We start from the raw sequence: 13,485 nt of genomic DNA, 5'->3' as shown, positions 1-13,485 counted from the left end.
TGCGCATCAGAATTGGTACAGATGATCGGAATTTCCGAGCAGAACTTTTTCCAACCGAAAAATTTAGAACCCGCTCTCAATCTTTTGCTGGCGGAATTTCCGATCCTGTGTATGGAGCATAACACAAATGCTTAGGAAGAGAATGTTCCAAGAAAGTTTTTCATTTTTCTGTTCATTAGTGGGGCAAATTAAATAGTTTAAAAAAAAATAAAAATAAAAAACATGTTATACTTACCTGCTCTGTACAATCGTTTTTCACAGAGCAGCGCTGTCACACTTTGAATGACAATTGCGCGGTCATGCCACACTGTAACCATGTGAAATTCTTATCATTTTCTTCACTGGTCGTCTCATTGACTCGGGTGATCACAGCGCACGCCCATTCATGTCAATTGGGACAGACAGTGTGCGCTCAGGGCTGTGCACTTTCATGGCTGTTAACCAATGTGTCCCAATTGGCATCAATGGGCCGGTCTGCACAGGGATGCATGGGATACCTGTTCACCCCATGTGGGCAAACATGACCCTCACACAATGCATCACAGTATATTCATTACTGCAACACACGTTTGAATGGGCCCTCAGAAGAAATGTACATACAAAAAAAATATATACAAGTAGGAAAACAGATGACATAATAAATGTCCACAGATTGATTTTTTGGCAGACCCTTGTAAGGACCCATTATTAAAAATTCACACATTTCTTTCTAAGAAAATTAAACAGCAATTCAAAATTGCAATTTTGCTAAGATGTCTGTGGGAAGCCTTAAACCAATATACTGTATATAGGCTAGCTGTGAACACTCGGAAAACCTTCTTCTTTTTGGTCTACATTTAGCACATGGTTGGGTATTTCAAGGGAATAAAAGTTCACTTGTCAGAGTAAAAACTTAAAGACCACAAAAGATGAATATCTAATCTCGATCTCTAAAACTTTGGTTTCTTTTATTAAGGAAGTGAAAAGTAGAATGACAATGTACAAAGGGTAGCCCCTAGCAATCCATCAAACCTTAGTTTGCTGTAGTCAAGTCAGTTAGGTGATGATAGCTAAGATATGTTGAGTAGGGCTATTTTAAGTTCATCTGGTGGGACTGGCTGAAAGTTGAGTCTGTAGTCTACAATATCCCAGACAAATTACTCAATTTTACACAGAGATATTAGGAAAGTCTATGAGAGGTCTCTTAAACAAGAAACATGGTATAATAAATGAAATACCTATATGCTATTTTAAATTATTTTATAGCTTGCAAGCAAAGGGTCTGTCACTTTTGCAGATGGTATACAAATATGTTCATCCAGAAGAATGCTTACATCCCAAATTCAGCCATAATGGTTATAGCATGTCTACCTTTTAATATTTTAATATTGTATGTGCCCCTATAATTAAATTTTCTTTCACATTTTGTTTATTTGATGGGTGCCAGACAGAACGGGATGTTCTTGTTTGCATCTATTTTCTTCTGATTGCTTTCCGCCTACTTCACCTACTTCCCATCTATAGATTTACCCCCAGAGATGCCACTTGATTAGTAAGTTCTTCAGTCCTCCCACAGTGATGACCAAGCCTGGCTGAACCCAACTCACTAACACACCATGTAATAGAAAGTGGGCTATATTAAACATGCAAAGGCCCTGCTGTGAAGGATTGGTTGGACAGATGCACTGCAATAAATTAGCAACAAGTAATGCTCACACTACTAAATATTCTGTCTAGACGCAGGGAAGACCTAACTAGTCCACTGGCCAATGAGGTGCACAGCATAAAGTTTGATAGTGTTGGGGTCCTGAGTGGGCTATTGGAGTACTCTTACAGAAATGAAATATTTGTATTCCAATGAGAAAGAGGGTGCTCTAAAATGTCTGTGATGGACCTATGTTGCGCAATAAATACCAAGGAAGTTGTAAGCAAAGCAGATATCCCATAGACTTCTCACCAATCTGGTGTCCTGATAAAAGTCCAGGCGTAGTCATTTCCTCACTATCCACTCCCCTGGACAGGATGGTGAATGAATATAGACAGACTGCAAGTTCTGGGTGACATCAAGTAAAAAGCACCCACATCTCAGGGCCTCCTTCTCATGCCTGCTTGTGGGGAGACGCAGTAAACACTCAGAGGACATAAACTGTATTAATATCAGAGTTCAATAATTCACAACAAGCCCGGTGGGAATGCAACCTCACAGAATGTATCAGCGGTGTGTAGCAGAGCAGGTCTCAGGGGTGGCAACAGCATCTGTCTTGAGGAATGGCATGAAGCCTGGCTGGTCTGTATCCAAATGGGGTGGTCTCCAGGAAGGATGGAGTGTCCTTATCCTTTCCCAACTCATGTGGAACCTCTCTCTGCCCCTAATCACTGTCCCTGTCATACGGGTGACCTGTCCCTACACTACCCACACTTGAAAAGCATACCAAGCCTGGGAGCCAGGACTCTAAATAGGCTCTGCCTGACCCAAGATTGCTGTCAGAGCCACATGAGGTGGCAGCATGCAACCAGATCGCTTCCCCAGGAAGCCACCCAGGAACCATGTTCCTCTTGACTTCTCCTCCAACTGTAATGCCACAGCAGTCGAGCGTCACCTACAGTGGAGAAAATAGGCTGCAAATGCCTACATGCTCTCTACGTGATCTTCTGGTGGCTCTGCCCTGTGTTGCTTTGGCACTAAAGATATTGGTAGTCAGTCTGTGGACCAGTGGTGACTGCTGGTATATTTTTTGGATCGGGCAAGCAATCCACACCCAACGCCACCGGGTCACAGACACCCCCCAGTCAGTCGGTCACCAGCCCTGCACTTACCCTATCTAGGTTGCAGGCAGCGCTTCCTCTGGGCAGCTTGTGGCGTCTCCTCCTCCATGTGCTTCACGACGGCTTCCCCTGCATCTCCTCTCTCCTCCTCCTCGGCGGCTAAAAGGGTCGCTTTTCCTCTTGGCCAATGGGGTGACGAGTCTCACGACTAGTTCAGAAAGACAATAGTGAATAATAATTTGCTATTGTCAAACAACTGGGTGGGCTCGGGGCACAGTGCTCTGCTCCCTGAGCCCACCATTTTTTGAAGCCTATTAGAGCCTCCGGCTCTAATCACTTGCTTCTAAAAAAAAATCCCAAAGGAATCTATGCGCCCAGTGCCATGCTTGTAGATTAGGGGGCCATACACATGGATTGGGGGGCAGCACCCCTGCGCCCTGCATTATGAGCCACCAGTGCTGTGGACAACACAGCACTGCATACTCTATCTCTCTCTTGCTGTACTCTGCTGAGACTCTGAAGCTCCCCTTTACAACTTCCTTCTAGTGGGTGCTGTTTGGCATTGTCACACACAGCCCCATGGGTGTTGTGCAACAGTTTCACTCACAGCTACTTGGCAACCCTTAAGCACACAGACCCTGCAGTAACTCATGTCTAACCTGGTCAGAATGTCCCTCCCAGCACAGTACAGCTGCTCAACAAGCTCCTGTCTCTGTGGCCTACTCACAGCAAAAGTCCCCAGCACTCCAGCCTTACTCTCACATGGCCCTCAGTCTAGCCTTACCTCCACATACAGTTACCTCTGTGCAGGGGCAGGCCTAAGTCCCAGTCACAGTCAATAGATATCCTGCCCTCCCTGCTGCTAAGGGCAGGTTCACAGTCCAGATGCCAATGTAGCCAATTGCAGTTCTCTTTTACATTTGCTCTTCCCAAAATGGCGGCCTCTCCTATACTGAGGATGTTTTTTAACTTCAGCCCTGTCCACCCATCACATGTAACAATCTAAGACACAAAGAATGTTCTGTAGGACAGCTTAAAGGGTACATGGGCCTGGCTACATTTCCACATACATTTTTCTAATAGCTACAAAGACGGACCTTACCCTTTTTGCCTTTCCATGGCAGGAACTACCTAAACAAGGACCTTTATGGCAGGATCACCAGTTATTTTTGTTAATGGAATCTGCATAATTTAACTACTGAAAACAACTTCTGAAATTAGATTAAAATGTTAAAACTTTTATGATATTTTATTCATTAAATTTACTTCTAATTTAAAGAGTTACTAAACTCAGTTTGTCTATGCAGTAAAGCATGCTTGTTATACTCACTGTGGAACTGTTAATCCTCCGCATTGTGTAAAATGACTGTTTGATCCTGAATTCTCTGATCCTCCCTTTCTTCTACTGTCCCCATCTATCTCCTGATAAGGCAGAGCTTTGGAGTCAATCTGCACATGCTCAGTTTAGTGTGTATTGCTAAAGAGTTTTTTTTCTTGGGAGGGTGCATGTGATCCAAGATACAGTGAATGCAGGGTCCTGAGTTTAGTGACACTTTAAGCCATATTGTGTTTTTTAACACATGGACATTTTTATTGTAAATTTTACTTTTTCATTTGTCTGCATTACCATTTCAATTATTGTACTGCATATACTTGTAGACTTTCTCTTCATTGCTACCTGTATCAGTGATCAGCCTCTCTGATCTACAACTTTTTACATATTTTTCCGTCACGCCCACCGACCTGCAGTAAGACCCCTTTCACACCCGGTCGTTTTGCAGGCGCTATTGCGCTAGAAATAGCGCCTGCAAACCGACCTGAAACAGCCACTGCTGTCTATCAAATGTGAAAGCCCCGAGGGATTTCACACTGGAGCGGTGCGCTAGCAGAATGGTAAAAAAAAGTCCTGCTAGCAGCATCTTTGGAGCGGTGAAGGAGTGATGTATCCACGGCTCCTTCGCCGCTCCTGCCCATTGATATCAATGGGGCAGCGCGGCTATACCGCTGGCAAAACGCCTCTGCAGAGGTGCTTTGCGGTGGTTTTTAACAATTTCTCAGCTGCTGGCAGGGGTAAAACCACCCCGCTAGTGGCTGAATAGCGCCGCAAATTCAACGGTAAAGCACAGCTAAAAATAGCGGCACTTTACCGCCAACGCATTTCACGCCCCAGTTTGAAAGAGGCCTAAGAGAAGGACAAAGGGGAGATTTACTAAAACTGGTACACTGTGCAGCTGTGCAGAGTATCCAATCAGCTTCTAGATTTTATTGCCAAAGCTTAACTAAAGAAGCTAAAGTTAGCAGCTGATTGGTTACTAGGCACAGCTGCACCTGATTCTATGTGCACCAGTTTTATTAAATTCCCCCAACAGTCGTTTTTGCCCCCTTTCCCTTCTCTTTACCATTGTACTGAACTACTAAACAGAGACTGCATATATAATGAATAAAGCCGAACACAAGCCTGTCTTTTCTCCTACCTCCATTAAAGCGGAGCTCCACCCAAAAGCCTCTTCCCCAGCTCCTGTTTGTGAAATGGAGCTTTTGGGGAGGAGGGGGGGGTGGGTATCCGATTTTGACAGGTACCCGCTCCCGCAGAAGTTCTCCTTCCCAAAGTCTTCTGGGACACATGACAGATCCCAGAAGATTTCGGGACCAGTCACAGAGCGCAGTCTCACTTGAATAAATTATTGAAACATACCTAAACCACAATTTTGTGTTTTGTATTTTTTAGCATGTCCTTTGTATGAATCTTGCTGCTAAACTAGATATGCACAGACCTGTGCATGATTTACATATTCTCTTTTTAACCTCCCTGGCGGTATGATTCAGTCTGGATTTAGGTGCTGAAAGCTGGACAATTATTTTGCATGGAAATCTGGCGTTTTATTTTGTAGTCCTGTAATTCTTAGGAATAACGCTCTTAAATCTGTTCAAACCAGAGTCTAGCAGACATCCCGTGTATGATAAAGTTTATAATATAATAAAGAATAATAAAAATTATTCAATAATGTAATCAAATCCTAAAACACTGAAAAAGGGAAACATTTTGGTTGCTATGGGCAATCTCCAAATTCCAGGCAGAAAAAACAGTATTTATAATATAAAAGTGCATGCAGTGCATTGCACAGACCACTAGGGACAAAGGGGGTGTGTAATTTTTTAATACAGCACTGTAATCTGTAAGTTTGTGTGTTTTGTGTCTTTTTACTTTTTTGAATTTGCCGCCGTTCTCCGCTCCCGTGCGCCGTAACGTCGCAGGGAACGGAGCTCGGCGGCATTCGGCACTGTGAATCGAGCGGAGGACAACTCGATCACACAGCGCGGCGGACATCGCTGGATCCAGGGGACAAGGTAAGTAACTCTCACTGTGTCTTCCCCTGCATCCAGCGAAGCGATCCCGAGTCTGGCTCGGGTTACCGCTCCTGCTAGTAAATTCCCAACCCGAGCCAGACTCGGGATTAGGGATGAGCCGAACTTGCGAACGACCCCCGCGTTCGGTACGAACGTTAGAACCCCATTGAAGTCTATGGGACTCGAACGTTCGTAATGGAAAGTGCTAATTTTAATGGCTAATATGCAAGATAGTGTCCTAAAAAGGGTTTGGGGTCCTGCCTCAGGGGACATGGGTCACTGCAAAAAAAAGTTTTAAAAACTGCCGTTTTGTCGGGAGCACTGATTTTAATGACGATTAAAGTGAAAAAAAAAAAGTGAAATATTCCTTTAAATATGGTGCCTGGGGGGTGTCTGTAGTATGCCTGTGAAGTGCCACGTGTTTCCCGTGTTTAGAACAGTCCCTGCACAAAATTACATTAAACGGAAATAACACCATTTACAACTGCTTGCGGTTTTAATGTTATATCTGGTTCCTGCAATATGGTTGAAAATCATTGAGAAACATGGCATGGGTAGCCCTCCCTGCCCATTACCAGCCTATTTGGGTCTTGTACGCATATTAAGGGGAACCCCGTACCCATATTAAAAAAAGGCGTGTGGCCCCCAGGCCCTATATACTCAGAACAGCAGTATACAGGCGGTGCAAACAAGACAGGGACTGTGTAGGTTTGTTGTGTTAAGTTGAATCTGTTTGTCATTTTCAACCGGTACATTTTTAAAGTGTAGCTCCAGTCAAAAAAACGATTTTTAAGCTTTTTGGAAAACATAGGGAAGGGTTATCACCCCTGTATAATTTGTTTTGTCGTCCATCTTTTTTCATCTCACTTGCTGCTGTCTCCTTGCGTTTGCAAGTAGGAGATGTTTGTAAGTTGGATGTTTGAAAGTAGGGGCCTGCCCTATATTATAGCGGTATGTACTGGGTACAGAGCACGCAGACAGCACGCACTATCTCCTAACACTACTGACTGCAAGCTCTATTATTAACCACTTGACCACTGGGCACTTAAACACCCTTAATAACCAGACCAATTTTCAGCTTTCGGTGCCCTCACATTTTGAATGACAATTACTCAGTCATGCAACACTGGACCTATAGGAAATGTTTGTCCTTTTTTCACACAAATAGAGCTTTCTTTTGGTGGTATTTAATCACTGCTGGGTTTTTTATTTTTTGTGCTATAAAAGAAAAAAGACCGAAAATTCTACGAAAAATGAATTTTTCTTCGTTTCTGTTATAAAATTTAGCAGATTAGTCATTTTTTCTTCATAAATTTTGGCCAAAATTCATACTACTACATATCTTTGGTAAAAATAAGTACAAATTGGTGGATATTATTTGGTCTTTGTGAAAGTTATAGAGTCCACAAGCTATGGTGCCAATATCTGAAAATTGATCACACCTGAAGTACTGACGGCCTATTTCCTTTTTTTTTTTCCCACAAAATTGTCATATTATCAGGTTATTTCACACACACAGCATATGCATACCACAAATTACACCCCAAAACACATTCTGCTATTACTCCCGAGTACGGCGATACCACATGTGTGAGACTTTTACACAGCGTGGCCACATACAGAGGCCCAACATGCAGGGAGCGCCATCAGGCGTTCTGGAGCACCCAGGCCAATTCTGACATTTCTCTCCTACATGTAAAAATCATCATTTATTTGCTATAAAATTACAGAGAACCCCAAAACATTATATATATATATATTTTTTTAGCAAAGACCCTGGAGAATACAATGGTGGTCGTTGCAAATTTTTATCTCACACGGTATTTGCACAGCAATTTTTCAAACGCGTTTTTTGGGGGGAAAAAACAGTTTTGTGCTTAAAAAACAAACAAAAAAAACAGTAAAGTTAGCCCAATGTTTGCATAAAGTGAAAGATGAAGTTATGCTGAGTAAATAGATATCAAACATGTCACTCTTCAAAATTGCACATGCCCGTGGAATGGCGCCAAACGTCGCTACTTAAAAAATCCCCATAGGCGACGCTTTAAATTTTTTTTTACTGGTTACATGTTTTGAGTTGCAGAGGAGGTCTAGGACTAGAATTATTGCTCTCGCTCTAACATTCTCGGCGATACCTCACATGTGTGGCACATGCGAGCACATGGGGACATGGGCGCTTTAATTTTTATTTTTATTTTTTATTGTTCATTTTACTTTATTTATTTTAGTTTGACATTTTTTTCCCCAAAAATATATTTTTGATCACTTTTATTCCTATTACAAGAAATGTAAACATCCCTTGTAATAGGAATATGGGGTGACAGGTCCTCTTTACAGTGAAATCTGGGGGGTCAATATGACCCCACATCTCACCTCTAGGCTGGGAAGCCTGAAATAAAAAATAAAAAAAAGATTCTGGCTTTGATCGTACTGGCGAGTTGGTAGAAGCACCGGAGGGCGGTGAGGGGTGGGGGGCGTCTATGGCTGGGTATTTCAGGGTATCACCAAGTATGGCTGGGTATCTCTGAGTATGGCTGGGTATGGCAATTTATGGCAGGGTATTACAGAGTATTGGCGGGGTATTGGCGGGGTACTACAGAGTAATAGCAGGGTACTGCAGAGTATTGGGGGGTACTACAGAGTAATGGCAGGGTACTGCAGAGTATTGGGGGTACTGCAGAGTAATGGCGGGTACTGCAGAGTAATGGCGGGTACTGCAGAGTATTGGGGGGTACTGCAGAGTAATGGGGGTTACTGCAGAGTAATGGGGGTTACTGCAGAGTAATGGGGGGTACTGCAGAGTAATGGCAGGGTACTGCAGAGTAATGGGGGGTACTGCACTGCAGAGTAATGGCAGGGTACTGCAGAGTAATGGCGGGGTACTGCACTGCAGAGTAATGGCGGGGTACTGCAGAGTAATGGCAGGGTACTGCAGAGTATGCACTGGTATTGCAGAGTATTGGCAGGGAATTGAGGGGTTAAATTCGGTGAGCAGCGATGTGGGCACTGCAGATGCAGCCCACATCGCTGCTGACACCAATCTCTTTCCCCTCCGCTGTACCGATCGGTACAGAGAGGGGAGGGAGGAACCGGCGTCATAACATGACGCCGGTTTGTTTCCAAGTGATCACTCCGTCATTTGACGGAGCAATCACGTGGTAAACGGCCGCTATGAGCGGATGGTCACGGATGCTCTCGAGTGCGCGCACCTCGGGGCACGCGAGAGCAGAATTCTGGGAGGCCGTTAATTAACGGCCTCTCAGAGTTAAACAACCGCCCTGAAGCCGTTAATCGGCAATGGGCAGTTGTTAAGTGGTTAAAGCTACATCACTAGCTATATAGGTGAGGTGAATATAGTGGTGTATACTGCGGTCAGGGCACAGACAACAACCACTACACAGCAGCAAGATAGGAAATCAGCCAAAAACGATTGGTGTGTACTGTGTTGAAGGTACACAGAACACCCACTGCTTCAGATGCTAAGTAACACACTACACGAGGCCGCCTCAAAGGCGGCCTTATATAGTGTGGGGCGTGCACTACACAGCCTGAGCTATGATTGGCCACAGGCAGGATGCCTGTGGCCAATCATGGCTCTCCTCGCTGCCGGCGCTGCGATTGGCCAAGCATGCGGGGTCACAGTGCATGCTTGGCCAATCATGGGGCAGCAATGCACTGCGCCACCGCAGTGCATTGTGGTCCGCGCGCGTCACTCGAATTTTGACGCGAACGGCCCAAACGTTCGGAATTCGCTGAACGGCCGAACAGCCAATGTTCGAGTCGAACGTACTTTCGACTCGAACACGAAGCTCATCCCTACTCGGGATTACCGCTATGGGGGTTAAAACTGTCCAGTAAAGTACATTGAAACTATAGATATGATTTGTTTCACTGAATTAAAACACTGTGCACTAAAAAAAAGGGATAAAACATGGTTACACTGACACAATACTAAAAAGTGCTATAATAACAATATGTTGATTATGTTTTACTTGCCAAGCCTTTGGTTTTGTTTGTCACATTGGGGGTTATTTACTAAAGGAAAATCCACTTTGCACTGAAAGTGCACTTGGAAGTAAAGTCGCTGTAGATCCGAGGGGGACATGCAAGGAAAATAAAAAACAGCATTTTAGCTTGCACATGATTGGATGATAAAATCAGCATGGCTTCCCCTCATTTCAGATCTACCCCTTAGATTTAGAGCGACTGCACTTTCAAGTGCACTTACGGTGCAAAGCGGATTTGCCTTTCGTAAATAACCCCCCATTGTCAAAAATTTACCATGAAAATAACTCACTAAAAATGGATGTGATTCATTTCTTTCTTATCTTTTTTAGTTGTTGCTGCGTGCTTGATTGCAGCAATTTTAAAAGTCCACCATAACGTGTCTTAAGGCAGCCCATAGATGATTTGATTTTCTTTACTACGGGTAGAAATTCGCTTGATTCCACCATCAAAACAGTCAGTGTTGATGGGGCAATGCTTTTCGCAGTGCTATTGTGTTTTGCTGGTGGTGAAGGGGAGCCTTCCCACCCGGCAGAACACAATGATTACTGCTAGTGGCTGGGTACAGCCTGCCCATACATGGATCGAATCTGAATCCAAGCATGGCCAGTTTAAGTCCTTGTATTCCCATCTTCACTGCATCCTAGACATTCCTGGATGCTCACTGATGTCCTTCCTAATCCCATAGGCCAGCTGTTTTTTCAACTTGGTTAAACATCCTGGGGTTGAGTGGGGTGGGGGCCAACTAAAGCCAAGTAGGGTGGTCATACCTTCATTACGTTTTTTCGAATACATTTTTCATTTATTGAGTTTCATCAAAGCAACATGTATAAAGTGACCCTACAGTCACCTTATTAATAAATGAGAAGCAGAAAGTGAAAATCTATAACCTACTGCTTTGGTTGTATGTGACTTTTCTTTCTGATACTAAATTCATGTTATATGACATACTGGTTTTGGTTTGATTGAATATACTTTATATATTTCATCGTGTGATCTGAATCTAGATATTTTCTACGGCAGTAACTAAATTCCAGAACTGCAGCAAAAAGTATATTTGTGATGTTTTTATTAATTCATATTTCACAGAAAACGTTCTTTCCTAATTGCCCGATCATTGATCCCATCAGGCAGTGGGGTTTTGGCTTTTATAGATATGAGATTATCACCCAATCTAAGGTCTATGGGAAGTCGTGCTCTGTATATTTTGCTATAAATTATTATTACTGCAATATTCATTTTTACTTAAAAATGAAAAGTAAACCGAACTTAGCATTTTGGTACATCTAGCTTGGTAGAAAGGAAGCATGACTCAATTTATAATAACCTTTGACAGCTTGATGATCTTGACTTGAATACCTACTTATATGAATAGCGCAGAAGTGTAATGAGTGACATTTTATGAAGAAAGTTATAATGTCATTTTACAATAGCTGTAAATTCTATTAGGATTTTGCTTCAGATCGGGAACTTAGTAAATATGTTTTCCAGAATGTACAAGTGTCCTTTCTAGCTTTCTTTCAAGTACAATGGAATTAGTTTATATATTTGTATTTAAGTTGATGTTTAACAGTTGGGTTGAGTAAGTAAGCCATTAATGAGTTCCTTTCCAAATGCTGCTACTGGGCTTGTGACTGGTAGAGATGCTCTGTGTTTTTAAATGACCACAAACCAATTATATTGCTTCCTGGGGTGTTATGGGCAGGGTGGAGTACAGAGAGAATAATATAAAAGCTCATGTTTTATTTGATAACTTATCCAGTTCAGATGCTGAGGCATTGTAGCCGCCATTCTGAAGACTGAAAGGTTAGTGTCACCAGCAAAAGGGGTTTCTTTAATAATCTAGGCGTCTTCTGAATTCTTATAGATTTGCACTCTAATTTCTTTCAGGATCTAAATACAAAGAGCATTACTTTTTTTATACTTCTTTTTATACATCTTAACCAAAAGCCACTTTACTCCAGTCCACAAGGACAATAATCCTCCCTACAATTCTAGGATTTCTCTAATTAGCAAGTATTAATAAGGTAGCCAGTCAAGGGAAATAAAGAAAACTTTTAATTGCCAAAAGTCCTGATTTGTATCTAGACCTTGGGGACAGAAGTTAGAAATCAATATTTTGTCATCATTCCTACTAAAATTACAGTTTTTGTTGATTAAAAATATTTTTATTTAAAGTACTTATATAGCACTGCTAATTTGCACTGCTAATTTGCACTGCTAATTTGCACTGCTAATTTGCACTGCTAATTTGCACAGCAGCACAGTGGTGTAGTGGTTAGCACTCTTGCCTAGCAGTAAAAGGGGTCGCTGGTTCAAATCCCAACCACAACACTACCTGGAGTTTGCATGTTCTGCCTGTGTGGGTTTCCTCCGGGTACTCTGGTTGCCTCCCACACTCCAAAGACATGTAGGTAGGTTAATTGGCTTCTGTCCAAAATTGGTCCTAGTATACGAATGGGGACCTTGGATTGTGGGCTCCTTGAGGGTAGGGACCAATGTGAGTGTGCAATGTAGAATGTACAGGGATAGGGTCAATTGTAGACACCTCACTCAGGTTGGACTGGTGTCTTTATTCAACCCTACTAACTATACATTTACATCTGTAAATAGAGTCCCTACCCTCAAGGACTCAAGGATTCACATCTTAGGGCCAATTTAGACAGAAGCCAATTAACCTACCAGCATGTCTTTGGAGTGTGGGAGGAAATCAGAGTACCCAGAGGAAAACCACACAGGCGCAGCGAGAACATGCAAACTCCACGTGGGTAGTGTAGTGGTTGGGATTCAAACCAGTGACCCCTTTTACGGCTAGGCAAGAATTCTACCCACTACACCACTGTGCCGCCCAAATATGTAATTAAACAGACCCTTACCAAAGCTAAAATCTAAATTTTGGTTGGAAGATCATATGGAGACCCATGTATGAAATGATACTTACCTTGGCAGTACCGGTTTGAAGATCCAGTGTGCTAGGAAGATTCCCCCAGCAGTCCCCTCTTCTCACAGCTTGAGGTATTGTAGCCTTTTAGGATTAAAAAAAAAGGCCTTTTACTAGAAGATAAGCAGCAGCTTCATATGCATTTAGTAGAGGAGTCCTCTGGGGAACTTAGGGCTGAAAAATTATTGGATGGAAGCCATGCCTAATCATAAAAATCAGCATCCAAATTTTCATTATAGTTTATCAAATATACTAAATGATGTTATTAACTAAAGCTGGCCATACACTGGATCAATATTTAGCCAGTTCATCAGGGATCAGACAAATTTTGATCCATGTATGACCGTCCCTGTTCAACAGAAGTCAGTAGTTAAATCAACTTCTATGGAATGGGAATGTTGGAAAACCTTTCTCCATCAGCAGTTGCAGCTGACGATCAGTGTATT

The 13,485-nt window shown here is 42.7% G+C and overlaps 1 protein-coding gene across 3 annotated transcripts in view; it reads left to right on the top strand.

Annotated features, from left to right (window-relative positions):
* Positions 1-11,820: 11,820 nt before the first annotated feature.
* The window catches only part of SLC12A1 (solute carrier family 12 member 1), a 198,370-nt gene continuing 196,705 nt past the window's right edge, over positions 11,821-13,485 (top strand). For all 3 annotated transcript variants that reach the window (XM_077471959.1, XM_077471960.1, XM_077471961.1), the window contains exon 1: positions 11,821-11,904. The gene's annotated coding sequence lies outside the window, so the exon portion shown is untranslated. The remainder of the gene's footprint in view (positions 11,905-13,485) is intronic.

The sequence above is a fragment of the Lithobates pipiens genome, unplaced genomic scaffold (genome assembly GCF_037356315.1).
Source record: "Lithobates pipiens isolate NorthernLeopardFrog02 unplaced genomic scaffold, aLitPip1_a1.2 Scaffold_8, whole genome shotgun sequence".
Taxonomy (NCBI): Eukaryota; Metazoa; Chordata; class Amphibia; order Anura; family Ranidae; genus Lithobates; species Lithobates pipiens.
The sequence above is the reverse complement of the archived record's forward strand: the minus strand, read 5'-3'. Positions and strand labels throughout refer to the sequence as shown.